General features: G+C 37.3%; 1 pseudogene; it reads right to left on the reverse strand.

Annotated features, from left to right (window-relative positions):
- LOC133630870 (solute carrier family 22 member 23-like) overlaps positions 1-20,512 on the reverse strand; it is a 101,221-nt pseudogene that overhangs the window by 46,345 nt on the left and 34,364 nt on the right.

The following is a 20,512-nucleotide window of genomic DNA, read 5'->3' on the forward strand; positions in this document are numbered from 1 at the left end:
GCGTGGACCCCCGCCATCTCGTGCAGTTCCCCGCAATCACTGATGTCTGGGTCGCCGTCCACCGCAGCCGCCGCGTCGTTCACCGCCGCTGAGTCGCTGCCTTCTGCGATGACTGGGTCGTCCTCCACCGCAGCCGCCGCGTCGTTCACCGCCGCTGAGTCGTTGCCTTCTCCGATGACTGGGTCGTCCTCCACCGCCGCCGCCGAGCCTCCGACCGTGTCGATGAACGGGGCGAAGTCCTTCGCAGAGCCGCCGATCGCTGGAGCACAGGTGAGCTTGAGCTGAGATGAGCCGGTAGCCGAGTTAGCTTCGATGGCGACGCTAGCAGTAGCATTGCTAGTCTTCGCCAGTCGGGACAACATTAACCGTGTTGTTGCAGGTCCAGGGTTGAGTTCAGTGTCTCCTGATAGTAGAAGTAATAGTAGTATTATTGACTTTCTGTCTATCCTTCCAGTCAGGGGCATGTTTCTTCTTCCTCGATGTGCAGTCAAGCATGATGCTAACACGTTAGCTCCAAAGCCAAGGTGCTTCACTGATGTATTGTCGTGGAGATAAAAGTCACTGTGTATGTCCATTTCGCGTTCTTGACTCTCATTATCAAGAGGGTAAAGTATCCGAGGAGGTTTAAAATATAAAATATATATGCATCAAGTGTTAATTCAAGGCTAAGGCAAATTATCGAGGTATATATCGTGTATCTTGACATGGCCTAAAAATATTGACATATTAATAAAAGGCCATATCGCCCAGCCCTAGTGTCAATACAATATTATCTTACTGTATTTCCATGATTGACCATGCTGAAAATTTTATATTTTAATTAGCATTTTATTGTGGATGTTCTGAACTCCTATTTCAATAATGTCTGTCCATTTACCTTTGGCGACACCACGTCATGATTACGGCCAAGTAGTTCACTTTTCATGTAACTGACAACATTTTTAATACATTTACCTTATTAAGCAATTATAATGTAATAGCTACACATTTCTAGAAACTTTTCATGTTTTGTTTAGGATTTTGGAATACATTGTCATTTATGGGAATTACCTAGTAATTTGGGGGTATAATAACAATACTTTCCATAATGTATTTAGAGTAATTCAATGCAATATAGCAATTTGTATCATTTATTCATTGAAATAAATACAACCTGAAAACTACACCTCCAACAGGTCATATCTCTCAATAGTAAAGAAGCTTTTAAAATCACCAAAAATGATTCCCGGGTGCGGCACTGCTGCTGCCCACTGCTCCCCTCACCTCCCAGGGGGTGAACAAGGGGATGGGTCAAATGCAGAGGACAAATTTCACCACACCTAGTGTGTGTGTGACAATCATTGGTACTTTAACTTTAACTTTTAAAAAAAATCCTGAATACAGACGGTGATCTGGATCACCCCCAAAATATAAAATCATAAATTTCATTATTTCAGAATCAGAATCAGGTTTATTTGGCCAAGTATACTTGCATATACAAGGAATTTGTCTTCGGCAGTTGTTAGCTCTCTAAACATACAACAAAGAGACAAGTACACATTCACTGAGCAAGCAAGTACTCTAGGTCAGTGGTCCCCAACCTTTTTGTAACTGCGGACTGGTTATTTATGTATTTATTTTTTTTATTTTTTTTTGGTCATAAAAAATTACAATCCTGTGTGCTTACGGACTGTATCCCTGTAGACTGTATTGATCTATATTGATATATAATGTAGGAACCAGAAATATTCATAACAGAATTATTTAATTTAAAATAAAAAAATAAAAAAAATAAATAAAAAATTGTATTTTATTTTATTTTTTTTATTTTTTGTGCGGCCCGGTACCAATCGATCCACGGACCAGTACCGGGCCGCGGCCCGGTGGTTGGGGACCACTGCTCTAGGTGCATACTTTACAGCAAGACAATAGACAATATACTAATAACCATTTCTAATATTTCCTAAAGGATCCGCCCATAACTTTTTGAGATAGCAGAATTAAATTATTGATGGAGCTAATGAGTCTGTTTAACTGATTGAAAAGCTCGCTTCCGCAGCGAGTGGGTCCATGACGAAGACTTCTGTTTTGTTTGATCAGTCGTTTTACTGCCGTGTTACAGACATTTTGGAAACAATTAAGGTATCTAAATAAACATTTACAAAATGTTTATATATCTGCGGCTTATAGTCCGGTGCGGCCAATATATAGAAAAAAAAAATTTTCTTCTAAAATTTAGTAGGTGCTGGCTAATATAACAGAACTAACGTACCAATGATTGTCACACACACACTAGGTGTGGTAAAATTCGTCCTCTGCATTTGACCCATCCCCTTGTTCACCCCCTGGGAGGTGCCGTGCCCGGGAATAATTTTTGGTGATTTAACCCCCAATTCCAACCCTTGATGCTGAGTGCCAAGCAGGGAGGTAATGGGTCCCATTTTTATAGTCTTTGGTATGACTCGGCCGGAGTTTGAACTCACAACCTACCGATCTCAGGGCGGACACTCTACCCACTAGGCCACTGAGTAGCAGTGTGTCTATAGTTCGGGAAAAAAACGGTAATAATTTCTGACATTTTCTGAAATGTTCATCAGAATACGGCCATAAAATTTTAAGCTATGTTTTTTTTTCTTTTTTTCATTCATTTAAAGTCAAACGAATTTTGTTTTACATAAGATTAAAATAAATCATCAATGAAAATGAGCATTAAGAAGTAAAACTTATATCTGCCCTACAGTTTGTTGTCCAACTCAAATGACTGTTAAGGCATTTTTTCCTTTATTGATAACATACATATTTCATTACACACAACAAAAAAACTAAACGTGGAAACAATAATTTACTCAAAATCATATATTTTCATCATTTATGAACACAGTAGGAAATTTACATTGTTTTGTTCCTCTGTCAAGATTGTTCCATAAACGAACACCTTTGATTGAAAAGCTTTTGTCCCATTTTCCCTGTTCTAATTTGTGACTTATTAAGAGCTCAGTTCCTTTTAGATTATAATTACTTTCTCTTTTAACAAATCTGGTTTGAAGATTGTAAGTTTTCTATGTGCGCACAATATTGCTATTGCTCTACAGCAAAATGAAGTAAACAAAATGAACCCTCTTGTCAGCAACCCATTTTCTTTGTCTCTGTGGGTGGAGGCGGGACTGCTAGCATACACATTAGGAATGTTGACGGAAAAAAAAATCTATTCACAGCTGAATTGCAATTACTTATTACGACTTTTGGAATCGATTCATAACTTTCAAGAATCTATTTTTAAAAATATGTTTTATAGGCAACCTCTGCGTGTACAAGAGCTGGTATGGCTAGTAAAAATAAAGTTGATTTAGACTGAAGGCAGTAATAATGCTCCTTTTATTTCAAAATAACAGATGCATCATACAGCTAGTGCACTGTTATAAACACACAAAATGTGAACATATGATACTTATATTTTCCCCCTCTCAAGCCAAGTCAGTGTGTGTACACTACACACAAGGGCAATATATGAAATACACACCTGTCTGCACTAAACCAACAAACACAAAGGAAGCTATTTGCACGGATAAACACACATGGTATGGGGGATGAGTATTTGTGTTAGCAGTAGGGAATTAAACCAAAAACACCTCATTAGGGGGACTAGAAGGCCCAAAGCTACCTGATGAAACTTCTAAAATCTTACTGCATTCAGGTTAAATCAAGTGGCTTTTTTATATATCAACTGGCAGACACTATGTACAGTTTGTGAGTAGATAAGACAAAAGATAAAATAAATGAATGTCATCAGTTTACCAGCGGTGTTTAAAAAAAAGAAAAAAGTGTGACACATTCATGCTTCGCGACTGCATGACTCATCTGTCTCCGTTTTTCTGCGGTCCTCACACGCTCCAATACATGGCGAGCACAGACTTGCTGATTCAGACACAGAAAATGAGCGAGAACTGTGCGTGAACGTCACATACACAAGTGTACTACGGTGAATTAACAAACCCAGCAAGCCCTATTTAAAACTCTGAATTGTGCTTTAAAGCAGTGGTCCCCAACCTTTTTGTACTTGCGGACCGGTCAACGCTTGAAAATTTGTACCACGGACCAGATTTTATTTTTATTTTCATTTCTTGTGCGGCCCGGTACCAATCGGACCACGGACCGGCCGGTGGTTGGGGACCACTGCTTTAAAGCCTTAACTGTGTCTCAATGCATTTATTTTTGTAATCTCTCATTCGGAAAAAGCCAGCACGGCCCAGGGAACCAAAACCCAGACACTCCTGCCAGCCTTTCAAGTTTCAAGTTCAAGTTTCAAGTTTATTATTCTTCGGTCAATCGTCAACAAAATAAACAAACAGTTGTACATTCATAAATTGAAAATGAAAATGTTGCAGACCGAAAGGGTTTAGGCTGAAGTTGAACACTTATTGCGCCTAACCCTATAAACAATGTCAAGTACAAAATAAAGTTCCGAAAATTATTAAATGTCTTTTGTACAACATATTATAAATACACATTATACATAACATAAACACAATTCAATTATATACACAGTAAAGGCATGTGAAATATCCTTGTAGACATGTTAAACCTTTGTACCAATTTATATACTATATACAAACAATTGTACTTCCATTATTATTTATAACCCACATTTAGTATTTGAATTAACATTGATCATAGTATTAACTACTGTGTTGATTCAAGAGTGATATATTTTTTCAAGACATTAGTCTTAAAGTGTTTTTTAAATGTGTGAATATCAATCAATCAATCAATGTTTGTTTATATAGCCCTAAATCACAAGTGTCTCAAAGGGCTGCACAAGCCACAACGACATCCTCTGTACAGAGCCCACATAGAACTGGAACATTTTAAGGAATTATCCAAGCTGTTCCAAAGTTGAACCCCCCTGACAGAAACACATCTACTTTTTAAGCTTGTTCTTATCTTAGCTTTCTGGAAGACAGCTGAACCTCTGAGGTCATAGGGATTCTCTCTGGGTTTAAACTAGGGATGTCCGATAATGGCTTTTTGCCGATATCCGATATTGTCCAACTCTTTAATTACCGATACCGATATCAACCGATACCGATATCAACCGATATATGCAGTCGTGGAATTAACACATTCTTATGCCTAATTTGGACAACCATGTATGGTGAAGATAAGGTACTTTTTAAAAATAATAATAAAATAAGACAACTAAATTAAAAACATTTTCTTGAATAAAAAAGAAAGTAAAACAATATAAAAACAGTTACACAGAAACTAGTAATTAATGAAAATGAGTAAAATTAACTGTTAAAGGTTAGTACTATTAGTGGACCAGCAGCACGCACAATCATGTGTGCTTACAGACTGTATCCCTTGCAGACTGTATTGATATATATTGATATATAATGTAGGAACCAGAATATTGATAACAGAAAGAAATGGGGGGAGGTAGGTTTTTTGGGTTGGTGCACTAATTGTAAGTGTATCTTGTGTTTTTTATGTTGATTTAATAAAAAAAAAAAAAAAAAAAAAAAAAAAAAACGATACAGATAATAAAAAAAACGATACCGATAATTTCCGATATTACATTTTAACGCATTTATCGGCCGATAATATCGGCAGGCCGATAATATCGGCAGGCCGATATTATCGGACATCCCTAGTTTAAACCTCTCCTGTAGACATCCAGGCAGCATGTGGTTATGAGCTAAGTACGTCACAATAGCAGTGTTGAGGTCAACAAGATCGTGCAGTTTTAATGTTTTTAATTTAATAAACAGAGCATTGGTATGGTCATGATAATCTGCATAATTTACAATTCTAATCGCTTTCTTTTGAAGTAAGAATATAGATTTAATGTTTGTTTTGTAATTGTTACCCCAGATTTCGACACAATAATTAAGATAAGGGAGTACAAAAGAATTATATAACATGATAAGAGCCTTTTGATTTACGGAGCAATATTTTTTGCCATCTTTGTCTTAAGTATATTTATGTACAGTTTCCAATTTAATTGATCATCTATATGGATTCCCAAAAATTTCATCAAACCATTGCTTTAGTATGTGGAGTTCACTCTCTACAGTCCCTAAGAGTTGGCCAAGGTCTTGCCCAGAACAGTACAGACTTGTATCATCAGCAAAGAGAATACATTTGAGTTTTTTAAAGATTTTACAGATATCACTAATGTACAATAAAAACAATTTTGGTCCCAGTACAGAACCTTGGGGTACTCCGTGTGTTATAATCTTTTTATCTGAATCTACATTATTCATATGCACGAACTGTTCTCTGCCACCAAGATAACTCTTCAACCAATCATGAGCAAGACCTCTAAAACCATACCTCTGCATTTTGTTTAAAAGCAATGTATGATTGATGGTGTCAAAGGCCTTGCTCAGGTCAATAAAAACGCCAACAGCAAACTCCCTCTTATCAATTGCAGTGGTTACCTCCTCAACTAGTTCCATCACTGCCATGGAAGAGGACCTGTTTGGTCGAAAACCGTATTGGTGTTCACTTAGCAAGTGATGCTTATCAATAAAACTGTCTAATCTTGACACAAATAATTTTTCAAGGATTTTTGAAAATTGTGAGAGTATAGAAATAGGCCTATAGTTGGTGAACTGATGCTTATCTCCACTTTTGAAGATGGGAATAACTTTTGCCGTTTTCATTTTCTTTTGGAAAACACCTTTTATAAAAGAAATATTACATACATAAGTGAAGGGAACAGCTATAAAATCAACAATTTCCCTGATCAGAGAAAAGTCCAAGTCACAGCAGTCTGTTGACTTCTTGTTTTCCTGAGAATTTACAATTTCTGTGATTTCACTTTCATGAACGGGGGAAATAAAAAACGATTCTAAGTTGCTTTGATTGGTTTGTTCATTAAATTTGACACTGTTTTCGGGTTGTACAATTTCATTTGCTAAATTAGGTCCAACGTTCACAAAGAAGGTGTTAAAAGCATCCGTTATTTCCTTGGAGTCATTTATAGTTTGATTATTTTCTATGAAATAGCTTGGATGTTCCTTATTTGTCATGTTTTTTTTAATGATACCATTCAAAACTTTCCACGTACCCTGGATGCTATTTTTATGTTGTTCTAATAGGTTACAGTAATATGTTCTTTTGCTGTGCTTTATTTGTGTTAACTTATTTTTATACGTTTTATATTTGTGTTCAGTTTCTTTGGTTCTGTGCTTTAAATGTCTTCTGTAAAGATAATTTTTCTTTTTGCAGGACTTCAATAGTCCCTTTGTGATCCACGGGTTGTCCTTAACAGTGCTGTCCTTAATGTAATGTTTTTTCATTGGACAGTGCTTATCATACAGTGTTATGAAAATGTTGAGAAAATGTTCGTATGCCTCATCCGGGTCTGTGGAGGTGTAAACCTCCCCCCACTCTTGAGCACATAACTCAGACTTGAATGCTGCCATAGTTTCTGGCGTTTGATGTCTAACAAATCTATATTGAACTGCTTTTTTGGTCCCTCTCTGATCAAAGAAATTGTGAAAATACTGAATACAGGTAGATGATCACTTATGTCATTGAGTAGTAATCCTGCTGTTATTTGATTCTCAGGTTGATTGGTGAAAATGTTATCTATCAGTGTGGCAAAGTCTACTGTTATTCTGGTAGGTTTTATGATAAGGGGAAAAAAATTATTGCTGTACAATCCTGTTATAAAATCGGTTGTTTTGGTACTGTCCATGGGATTCAGAAGATTAATATTAAAATCACAGCACACAATATCCATCTCCAAAACCCAGTAAGTTGACATGACTCCGCATGCAGCCTGCGTTTGTCACACCTGGTAGCAACGTGACCCGCATTAGCATGAGGACGGGGTGAAGAGATCTTGGAAACACAACCAAACAACAGCTATTTAGGTAGAACCACATACCGTATTTTCTGGACCATAGGGCGCAACGGATTATAAGGCGCACTGCCGATGAGCGGGTCTTTTCAGGGTTTTTTTTCATACAAAAGGCGCACCGGATTGTAAGGTACATTAAAGGGGTCATATTTATTTTTATTTTTTTTAGAATGTAAAACACTTCCTTGTGGTCTACATAACATGTACCCACCTACTCAGTGGCCTAGTGGTTAGAGTGTCCGCCCTGAGATCGGTAGGTTGCGAGTTCAAACTCCGGCCGAGTCATACCAAAGACTATAAAAATGGGCCCCATTACCTCCCTGCTTGGCACTCAGCATCAAGGGTTGGAATTGAGGGTTAAATCACCAAAAAGTATTCCCGAGTACGGCACCGCTGCTGCCCACTGCTCCCCTCACCTCCCAGGGGGTGATCAAGGGGATGGGACAAATTTCACCACACCTAGTGTGTGTGACAATCATTGGTACTTTAACTTTAACTTTAATGTAATGGTGGTTCTTTGGTGAAAATGTTGCATAAATTATTCTAGATAGATTTTAATAGACCTATTCTGTGTTATATGTGTTTTATGTTGCACGATTGCACCTAAAAAAATTCCTAGTTTGTGAACCCGTTCTCAAACAATGGCAATAAAAACTATTCTGAGTGTGATTCTGATAATGTTTTACAGATCATCTTCAAGTCGCTTTCTGACAGTCGCTTCAGGATGCACCGCTTTGTGGGCGGTCTTATTTACGTGGCTCACCTTCGACAGAGTCTTCTCTCCGTCATCTTTGTTGTAGCGGTGTAGCGTGCAAGGACGGGAGTGGAAGAAGTGTCAAAAGATGGAGCTAACTGTTTTAATGACATTCAGACTTTACTTAAACCAATAATGGAGCAACATCTTCTCATCAGTGGCTCACTAGTGCAATAACAACGCCGGAAATGTGTCCCGTGAAAAACCGTCCGACCGGAACTCTCTAATAGCTAAAGTTCCTTGGGTGAATAATGTAAACTCACTACACCGGTATGTTTTAGTGCTTTTATGGCGAGTTTACTGACAGATATAAGTAAGAACTTTACACTACTTTATATTAGAAATGGCAACAGCGGAGGCTGAATGTTCCATAACAAGAAGATAGAGAAAAAGAAGAAGCTTATCGACTACGGTGTTGGCACGGACTACAAAGGCGGATGCGCGCACATTTTCAGGACTTATGCAAATCTCAAATACAGATCAGCAGGTACCAGAAGGTAAGAAAAGTTGCTTTTGCATAATATTGCATATCAAAACGTCAGATAATGTTTTACCTTTTACACACACCCTAATAATACTTGTATGTTGAAACACAGTACAATCCATCAAGCGGTGGGGCTTCATAGCTTACCAAAGTCGTACTAAAACATTTTGATAGATTTTTGAGCGCCGTGTGTAATGTTCATATAAAATGTTGGTGTTGTTTACTTGAGTCATATTGCCATCATAGTGCAGTCTAGACGTCTCTCTTATGTTTGACTGCCATCTACTGGTCACACTTATTACACCATGTACCAAATAAAATTGCTTCGAGGTCGGTAAGCAAAACCAAAATTATTCCGAACATTAGGCGCACCGGGTTATAAGGCGCACTGTCGAGATTTGAGGGGAAAAAAGGATTTTAAGTGCGGAAAATACGGTATTTGACTTTGTGTTCTAATCTGACAGAGCACATAAAAAACATATCTGCTTTTCTGCCAGTTCAAAATGTATTTTTTTTAAATACATATACAGATGTTTTTATTTGCGTATGGTTGGAGGAAAAGTTGGATGGCGTCATGGGTGCTAACTGAAAAGCTTGGGGCCGTCTCGTGGTCCCCAGGTGGATGCACGCTGATGGTGTGTCTAAACAGAGGCATGATGCATATACTGTACACCCAAGAGCCACAATATAAGGTACACCTAATATAACCTGAATAGCTCGTACAGGTGTATCCAATGACTACATGGTGAGTGCCTGCTAACAAGGCTAGCACACGCCTATGGGTAAAGAAACCAAAAACAAGATGCACCGGATGACATTCTAAAGTATTTTCCTTTTTTTTATTATTGCTGTTTACTTGGAGCAAACACTAATCCGTGCAAGTGCAAATCACTTAAGCAAATGCAAATTCCTTGCAAATCATGGGAGAAAAACGTTGTCTATTTCTGTTCTCCACAGTCACACTGTTCAATGGCCCCCTATGTTGCCTCTATTCTTCTTTCATTCTTTCTTATCCGCTTTATTACCCCCTCTCCCTGTGTGTCAGATAGCATCAGTAGGTCCACAAATGTCACATCGCATCAGCCAAGTTTGGCCCTGCTCTAAAGCCGTGATACCACAGGCCACTCTGGCAGAAAGGCTAGTGGCTGGAAGCAAATTATCCTGCGCTCGTTTACCACTAATGTGTTAAAATGTGTCCTATCATTCCAAATGGACGTCTTAAGGAGGTTATAACAGTAATTTGTGTTCCTAGATCCTGTTTATAAGCACCAAACGTGAGTAAAATCTATCATCAGGGGAGGGCTGCATGATATAGACAATACAAAATTATATACATTTGAGATTTTGATTCTATCTCTATATTGTGATGATGCATGTTGTAACATTCTAGTGGTGTTCAGCGATTTTGAAAGGACAAAAAAACAAAACAAATGTCCTCAACATAATGTAGCATTTTTGCTAGCACGGCTAGTGTCCCTCCACAGTGGAATTAACTCACCAATCGTTACGTACATGGCAGCAAATAAAGTACGTTTCTCACAAGGATCATTATCACTGGAGTACTACGTATAGGTAAACATGCTACACTACACAATGTAGGAGAATGCAAGAAGCCATACTAATCGCTAAGCTAGGGCTCATGAATTCAAACAATGATGGACGCATCGATACAAACAGTAAAGATACTAGGTATACTTCAGTGATCAGATCTATATCTTTATTATCACAAAATCTTTTTTGGTCATTTTTGTTATTGTTTACAAACTCAGGAAATAAGTCTCTGGACACAAGAGGACTTTCAAGGCAAAAACTAAATTATTTTCAGACATTTTTTTGTTTAGTTAGGTTTCACTATTGACTTTATTTTGTTCAAAATATTACCATATTTTTCGGACTATTAGGCGCACTTAAAATCTTTTAATTTTCTCAAAAATCGACAGTGCGTCTTATAACCCTGTGCGCCTAATGTACGACATTATTCTGGTTGTGCTTACCGACCTCAAAGCAATTTTATTTGGTACATGGTGAAATGATAAGTGTGACTAGTAGATGGCTGTCATACATAAGACATACGTGTAAACTGCAAGATGACGCCAGTAAGCGTCTGTTTAGCACTAAAAATGTAGTGAGTTTACATAATTCACCCACGGAACTTTAGTTATTAGAGGGTTCCGCTCGGACGGTTTTTCACGGGACACATTTCCGGCGTTGATGTTGCACTAGTGAGCCATGGATGAGAAGATGCTGCTCCATTATTGGTTTAAGTAAAGTCTGAATGTCATTTAAACAATTAGCTCAATCTTTTGACACTTCTTCCACACCCGTCCTTGCACACTACACCGCTACAACAAAGATGACGGGGAGAAGACGCTGCGGAAGGTGAGCCACGTAAATAAGACCGCCCACAAAACGGCGCATCCTGAAGAGACTGTCAGAAAGCGACTTGAAGATGATCTTTAAAACATAATCTATGCAACATTTTGACCAAAGAACCACCATTACATGTTATGTAGACCACAAGGAAGTGTTTTACACTTAAAAAAAATCATAATATGACCCCTTTAAATGCACCTTATAATCCGGTGCGCCTTTTGTATGTAAATAGAACTGAATAGACCCGCTCATTGGCAGTGCGCCTTTTAATCCGGTGCGCCCTTTGGTCCGAAAAATACGGTATGTTTCTTACAAAGATAATTATTACTGAAGAACTAGGTATAGCTAAACATGCTACACTACACAACGTAGGAGAATGCAAGAAGCCATGCTAATCGCTAAGCTAGAGCTCTTAAATTTAAACAATGATGGACGCATCGATACAAACAGTAAAAATACAATAAGTATGGTATCAGTATATGATCGATACTTCAGTGATCAGATTGATAGCTTTATTACCACAAAATATGTTTTGGTCATTTTTGTTATTGTTTACAAACTCAGAAAATACCTGTAGGTCTCTGGACACAATAGGACTTTCAAGGCAAAACTTTTTTTTTGTTTAGTTATGTTTCACCATTGACTTTATTTTGTTCAAAATATATGTAGGAAAAGGGAATAAGCGAATAATTTAAATGTTTAATTGACATTGTTGTGTCGCCGTGTTTTCGTCTGATTATAATTGTGATCAAAAAATGTAATCATTCAAAGATGGTGAAAATGTGAAGTGTCAGCATTGGTGTGACCAATATTGCCCCTGTAACTACTTGGTATTGTATCAATATCCAAATGTGTGGTATCGCCCAAAACTAATGTAAAGTATCGAAACAACAGAAGAATGAGTACCTGCTGCAATAGGTTGCTGCATATGTCAGCAGCCAAATTAGGACCCTTTGGAAATTGTTTTGAAATGGTTCTATTATATTTTACATACCTAATAATACATCGTGATGTATTTCGTTATCGCAAAATGCTTTGATATATACTCACCAAATGGCTTTTAGGCCATATCGTCCATACCTAAATCAGGGTTTCAATGATATCAATAAGGAAAAACTATTCATGATGGACAGTGTTGCAAGAAACCGGCTTTGCTACACAAATCAGTTAGTCAGCTACGCAAGAGGTAGTTGTCATTTTTATAAATTTTGTATTCAGCAAACAAGCTAACCTAGCATGATGTTACTGTTAAAATGTGATTGTAATGTTAGCACTGTAGCTTAATTAGCTATATAACATAGCTAGTTAAAGAGCCCCGGTAATGCTGACATCATTTCATAGTTCTTGACCTAAAAAAATGTCTAAAGGTAAAATTTCCCCAAAATATAGTAGTGATTTTAGGCTTGTTTTCAAAATAATTTCAGCACGGGGTCTGCATCAGCCTGCTGACGTCACCTACAGAAGACTGGAGGCAAGTTCATACCGCCTCGTCTGTGTCTTGGTACCATCTTCATCCTGAGTCACAAAATGTAAATGCCGAAATTGAAAGGAATGATCAAATATGTCTGCCTTGTTGCAGGTTGTAGCAATACAACTAAAGAAGGGGTCAGTCCGCATATATTTCTAAATGATGGTAATATGAGGAAAGTATGGACCTCTGCAAAATGGGACGGACCGAGCAAGAGGGGTGAAATTTGCAGCCATTATTTTTAATTATTCTGATTTCAAAGAAGAAAAGTTTTGGTAACAGTTTGAAAGGAAACAATTTTAAAGACGTAAGCCTGATGTAATTCTGAAAAGCATTAAATCACATTTCTATTAAAGCTACCGACATATCAAATGGTGTGTTTCCAGTAGAGGTTACTAAAACCAGTAAAGATATTAAATACATTGTAAATTCCAGCATCAAGACTACATTTTGAAAACATGAAAATAATCGATATTGTGAAAAAATTTAAAACCAAGACCTCAACCTATTGTAACGGAATTGATATGTAAACAATAAAATAGGTTATTAAAGAGATTTCAGGACCTTTAACATCAGCAACCTATCATTTCAAACAGGCAAACTCCCAGATAAAATGAAAATAGAAAAAGTTGTACCAATTTATAAGACTGGAAACAAAGACCAGTTTACAAACTACAGACCTGTTTCTCCACTACCGCACTTTTCTAAAATGATTGAAAAATAGTTTAATAACAGACTGGACAAATTCATAAATAAAAATTAAACACTCACAGACAACCAATACGGATACAGAGCCAACATTTCAACATCAATAGCATTAATCGAAATAACGGAAGAGATCCCAAATGCAATAGACAGTAAAAAAATGTTGCTGTTGCAGTGTTTATGGACTTAACAAAAGCTTTTCACACAATCAAACAAAATATTACCACCATTATTGCTGAAAGGTACATACAGGTTTTGGAGCAACATATGTTGCCATCCAAGCAACGTTACCATGGACGCCCCTGCTTATTTCAGCAAGACAATGCCAAGCCACGTGTTACATCAACGTGGCTTCATAGTAAAAGAGTGCGGGTACTACACTGGCCTGCCTGTAGTCCAGACATCAATCAATCAATCAATCAATGTTTATTTATATAGCCCTAATTCACAAGTGTCTCAAAGGGCTGTACAAGCCACAACGACATCCTGTGTGGCGCATTATGAAGCCTAAAATACCACAACGGAGACCCCCGGACTTTTGAACAACTTAAGCTGTACATCAAGCAAGAATGGGAAAGAATTCCACCTGAGAATCTTCAAAAATGTGTCTCCTCAGTTCCCAAATGTTTACTGAGTGTTGTTAAAAGGAAAGGCCATGTAACACAGTGGTGAACTTGCCCTTTCCCAACTACTTTGGCACGTGTTGCAGCCATGAAATTCTAATTTAATTATTTGCAAAAAAAAAATAAAGTTTATGAGTTTGAACATCAAATATCTTGTCTTGTAGTGCATTCAATTGAATATGGGTTGAAAAGAATTTGCAAATCATTGTATTCCGTTTATATTTACATCTAACACAATTTCCCAACTCATATGGAAACGGGGTTTGTAGAACAGTATGGAATCAGAGGGTTGGTCTTGAACTGTGTAAGAAGCTACTTAAACAACAGGAAGCAATTCGTGAAGCTAGGCGAACACACTTCTCCAGGGCTGAAAATATCTTGTGGCGTACCTCAGGGATCAATACTAAGATCAAAATTGTTCAATCTTTATATAAACAACATTTGTAAAGTTACAAATGACTTAAAGTTAGTATTACTAGCAGATGATACAACTGTTTTTTTCAGGAGAGAACACACAGAAGCTAATACAAATAATAAAAGAAGAAATGAACAAAATAAAGACAAAAACAGACTCTTTGAATCAAAGTAAAACTAAAATAATGTTATTTGGCAACAGTAGAAGGGAAGGGAAAGTCAACTACAAATAGATATTGAGAGGGTAAAAGAAAACATTTCATAATAATAGATGATAAAAAGAACTGGAAACCTCATGTAAAAAATATAAGACAAAGTAGCAAGAAATCATCAATAATGAATAAAACTAAATATTTTCTAAACCAAAAATCACTTCATATTCTCTACTGCTCGCTAGTGTTACCATATCTGCGTTATTGTGCAGAAATATGGAGAAAAAACTACAAATGTGCACTTCATTCACTAACGGTGTTACAAAAAAGATCAATTAGAATAATACATAATGTTGGATATAGAGAACATACCATACCTTTATTTATTGAATAAAAAATACTGAAATTCAACGACTTGGTGCATTTGCAAACAGTTAAGATTATGTACAATGCAAACTATAACCTGCTAGCCAATAATGTACAACAATTCCTCTGAACAAAAGAGGAGAAATAACCTTAGAGGAAAATGTAATTTAAAACATTTGTATGCATGTACAACACTTAAGACCTTTGGTATATCAGTATGTGGAATTAAATTATGGAATGGATTAAGCAATGAAATCAAACAAAGCACCAATATGATTCAGTTTAAGAGACTGTTCAAACTACAAGTGTTCACAAAGTACACAGAAGATTGAATATTTATGTTTTAATCTTTGTTTACTTAGGGTATGTTTATTTATTATTTATTTATTCACTGTTCTGTTACAGAGAACAAGGACATGGGATAAATCTGCTATGTTATGAAAAGGGGTAGGATTAAATAAGGTCTGCAGTCTTCCTACTCCTTTTCGGACGTGCTGTAATGAAACTGGAAATATGTAACGCATTACCTTGTATCTTATGCATGTTCCAAATTAACTGAAACTGGATTGAATACACTATTCTGAGACTCAAAATTGTCCATGTTGCTCCATTAACTGAAAATTGTACAGAAATATCTCCACTGTCTAATTAAGATGACGTCGAAAGGGTTAAGGGTTGCACTAAACATGAGGGAGACTTACAGTTACTGCAAGGGGATTGATGAGCTAGAAAGGAAGAGGATTAGCGTTATATTGCTACTGCACACGCACACACACACATGGAAACAGACAAAAGAAGACCATGTGTTTTGTCGTGTGCATTAATTGTCAGTTGGCCAAAATGTGTTTACAACCACTGTCCAACACTCCTAGTTTTAGGCGAATGCTAAAAACTGAAAACGCCTCGAGGTCAGAGAGAAATGGATTCTTCCCCCCGCTCGGTAATGTGTTATTGAATGACCGTTCCTACACTCAGAGAGCTCGCAGAGTTTTGTCAATACGAATTGTCTCCAGGCTAAATATCAAGTGTCACGCATCAGAAATACAGGTAGACCTGCATGGAAACACAAATCCCATACAAACAGTAGCTTAAACAAACACATACAGGTCCTCTTTATATTGGCTTACTATAGAAAATGGGAAAAAAAACCTGTCATACATTGCATGATTTATATTCTGGACTGCACCCGATACTGGACTGGACTATTCCAGGCCATCCCTAATGCCTTTATCGACCTTGTTTTGTGCACTGGGAACACCAGAGGTCCTTTGTAAACTATTACCATGAAGTTGGATGCATAGAATTGTCCAGCATGCCTTGGTAAAATGTAGTATGTTGAGTCAGAACCAGAATGGGATGCACACACAATACAAGTAAGTAAACTAAGTAATGCTGAACAAAATGGTCAGTGATCATATTTCAACACTTACTCAGGACGTAGAGCGACAGTGTGATGCCCGCCAAGCAAAAGCCTTCAAAGAACCTCAAGGTGCTGAACATGGGTACGTTGACGGAGAAGGCCACAGTTAGACCGAACACCAACATGAACAGCACGGATATGATCAACACTGGGTGGCGGCCAAACCTACACAATCAGATAAAATATATATGGTAACAATCTTTAAAGGGTAACTGCACTTTATTGGAATAATTCACAATCCTTATGTTAAACAAGCATAGATGCTTTATGTTTTTTTTTTATGCATTCTAACATATACATATATATAAATATACATACATATGCACATACATATATATACATATACATACATATGCACATATATATATATACATACATATGTATATACATATATATATACATATACAGATATGTATATACATATATATACACATATACATACATACACATACATATATACAAACCCCGTTTCCATATGAGTTGGGAAATTGTGTTAGATGTAAATATAAACGGAATACAATGATTTGCAAATCCTTTTCAACCCATATTCAATTGAATGCACTACAAAGACAAGATATTTGATGTTCAAACTCAAACTTTATTTTTTTTTTGCAAATAATAATTAACTTAGAATTTAATGGCTGCAACACGTGCCAAATTAGTTGGGAAAGGGCATGTTCACCACTGTGTTACATGGCCTTTCCTTTTAACAACACTCAGTAAACGTTTGGGAACTGAGGAGACACATTTTTTAAGCTTCTCAGGTGGAACTTTTTCCCATTCTAGCTTGATGTACAGCTTAAGTTGTTCAACAGTCCGGGGGTCTCTGTTGTGGTATTTTAGGCTTCATAATGCGCCACACATTTTCAATGGGAGACAGGGCTGGACTACAGGCAGGCCAGTCTAGTACCCGCACTCTTTTACTATGAAGCCACATTGATGTAACACGTGGCTTGGCATTGTCTTGCTGACATAAGCAGGGGCGTCCATGGTAACGTTGCTTGGATGGCAACATATGTTGCTCCAAAACCTGTATGTACCTTTCAGCAATAATGGCGCCTTCACAGATGCGTAAGTTACCCTTGTCTTGGGCACTAATACACCCCCATACCATCACAGATGCTGGCTTTTCAACTTTGCGCCTATAACAATCCGGATGGTTCTTTTCCTCTTTGGTCCGGAGGACACGACGTCCACAGTTTCCAAAAACAATTTAAAATGTGGACTCGTCAGACCACAGAACACTTTTCCACTTTGTATCAGTCCATCTTAGATGAGCTCAGGCCCAGCGAAGCCAACGGCGTTTCTGGGTGTTGTTGATAAACGGTTTTCGCCTTGCATAGGAGAGTTTTAACTTGCACTTACAGATGTAGCGACCAACTGTAGTTACTGACAGTGGGTTTCTGAAGTGTTCCTGAGCCCATGTGGTGATATCCTTTACACACTGATGTCGCTTGTTGATGCAGTACAGCCTGAGGGATCGAAGGTCACGGGCTTAGCTGCTTACGTGCAGTGATTTCTCCAGATTCTCTGAACCCTTTGATGATATTACGGACCGTAGATGGTGAAATCCCTAAATTCCTTGCAATAGCTGGTTGAGAAAGGTTTTTCTTAAACTGTTCAACAATTTGCTCACGCATTTGTTGACAAAGTGGTGACCCTCGCCCCATCCTTGTTTGTGAATGACTGAGCTTTTCATGGAATCTACTTTTATACCCAATCATGGCACCCACCTGTTCCCAATGTGCCTGTTCACCTGTGGGATGTTCCAAATAAGTGTTTGATGAGCATTCCTCAACTTTATCAGTATTTATTGCCACCTTTCCCAACTTCTTTGTCACGTGTTGCTGGCATCAAATTCTAAAGTTAATGATTATTTGCACAAAAAAAAAAGTTTATCAGTTTAAACACCAAATATGTTGTCTTTGTAGCATATTCAACTGAATATGGGTTGAAAATGATTTGCAAATCCTTGTATTCCGTTTATATTTATATCTAACACAATTTCCCAACTCATATGGAAATGGGGTTTGTATATATATATATATATATATATATATATATATATATATATATATATATATATATATATATATATATATATATTGTATGTATGCACACACACACATACAGCTTTAGTGAACCACTGAGCATCATTTAGCAATATTGCTAAGTGCTAAACAGGATATAAACTTTGAACATAATAAAACGCTCACTTACTGTACAATGTCTGCTCTCACTGGCAACTGAGGGGATGTTCATAGCGTTTCGTTTAGATGAAGAATTAATCATAGACCTCTTGAAGGGTGAGTAAAAAAAATGGTTGGGTGCAAACGATCATCTTTTCGTGTCATTCTTGCCATCTCTGAGACTGAGTTGGATGTCAAAGTTAACCAACTTCTCAAGTTATGGCAAGAACCTTCTACTATACAGGTGAGAGGTATGATTTATAATCTAGAATTGACTACCTCCAATTTAGGGGAGATGCACCACCAGCAGCAGTTCGCTGGCGGATGATGTCAATCCAGCAGTAAAGGCTAGTTAGCTCTCTGATCAATGCACCACTAAAAGTAGTTCCTCTGCGTTAGGGCTTATAATAATAATATTGCTAGTACTTTTAATTTATAATATTCAGGTTACAAGATGTAAATTGAGTATTGATGGTGGTTTTTGGATGTTTTTTTGTAAGGTATTATGGGCGGAATAGTGCATTAGCTGCATTGTTAGCTACCTTGTACATGTCTTTTTTAACAACTTAGAATGCATAAAAAAGAAAAACATAAAAACACTTTAAAAAAAGGGCAGTTCCCATTTGATGGAAATATACTACAATGACAATAATGGATACATCTTACCAGTCTGCCAGGACCCCGAACACTAGGTATCCGAAGATGGATCCCACCAGGAGGGAGAACTTTGCAATGTGGACTTTCCATGCGGACTCACACACCAGACTCCACTGTAGAAAGAATAAACACAGATGTTAACTCCAAAAAATGTGTACTGGGTCTTAGAAGTCAGGATGGCAAAGACATGAGGGTATTTTCTGCCTTCGCCCGGCTACCATTTAGTGGTCTCAAGGTTGTAGCGATGTTGAACGAGTAGAGTCTTTTGAACGGATCTTTTATGTGAACCAATTTTCCGTTGCGAGCTATTTTAATAAGAATTGCCCAGGCATGTGCGCGCTACCTGACTGGACTAGATAATGAGTCAAAGAAAAGCAGTATTTGGAGTTACGTTTCTGTTTTATTGTTCTGCTGTGGATTTGTAAAGTAGTTCAGGTGTAAACACCAGGTAGGGTAGTAAAATTTTACACGCACATTTATTGCTTGTCTCAATTATTATCCTAGTTTTGTTTATATTGTTATACATAGAGATATATTCTTATCTTGTATATTTTTGTGTGCTTGTCATCCACAAAGTTTGTTTTTGTATTTTTTAGAAATAATCTCATTGTCAATGCACTAATAGAATATAAATATAAAAACAAGCCGTCTTTTGAACGGCTCTTTTGAAAGAAATGGTTGAGTTCATTGTAAGTTTTCATACATATTTTGTGTTAAAACTACACACTTATTCTATTTGATCATATTCTGTTTGTGTATGTGGGTGAAACGATACGCCATTATCACGGCTTAGTATGTACCTGCTTATTATGATCATGGTGTGGTACAGCAAGAGAATAAAATGTTTGGAAGTGAACCGTTTTTAGTTTCTTTGTCCAGCTTTTGACTGTACTTTAGAAATAAATTGGAGGCTATGTGTAGCTTGCTGGAGCTCAAGAATGGTGTGGTTGTACACGTCAATCAAGTGACAAATGTGATCATCTATGATAAGGGGACATCTATTTCACCTTACACGCCCTTTGCGATCGACCGCTGGATTGACGTCATAGGCACCCCTG

Source organism: Entelurus aequoreus, linkage group LG16, assembly GCF_033978785.1.
Source record: "Entelurus aequoreus isolate RoL-2023_Sb linkage group LG16, RoL_Eaeq_v1.1, whole genome shotgun sequence".
Lineage (NCBI taxonomy): Eukaryota > Metazoa > Chordata > Actinopteri > Syngnathiformes > Syngnathidae > Entelurus > Entelurus aequoreus.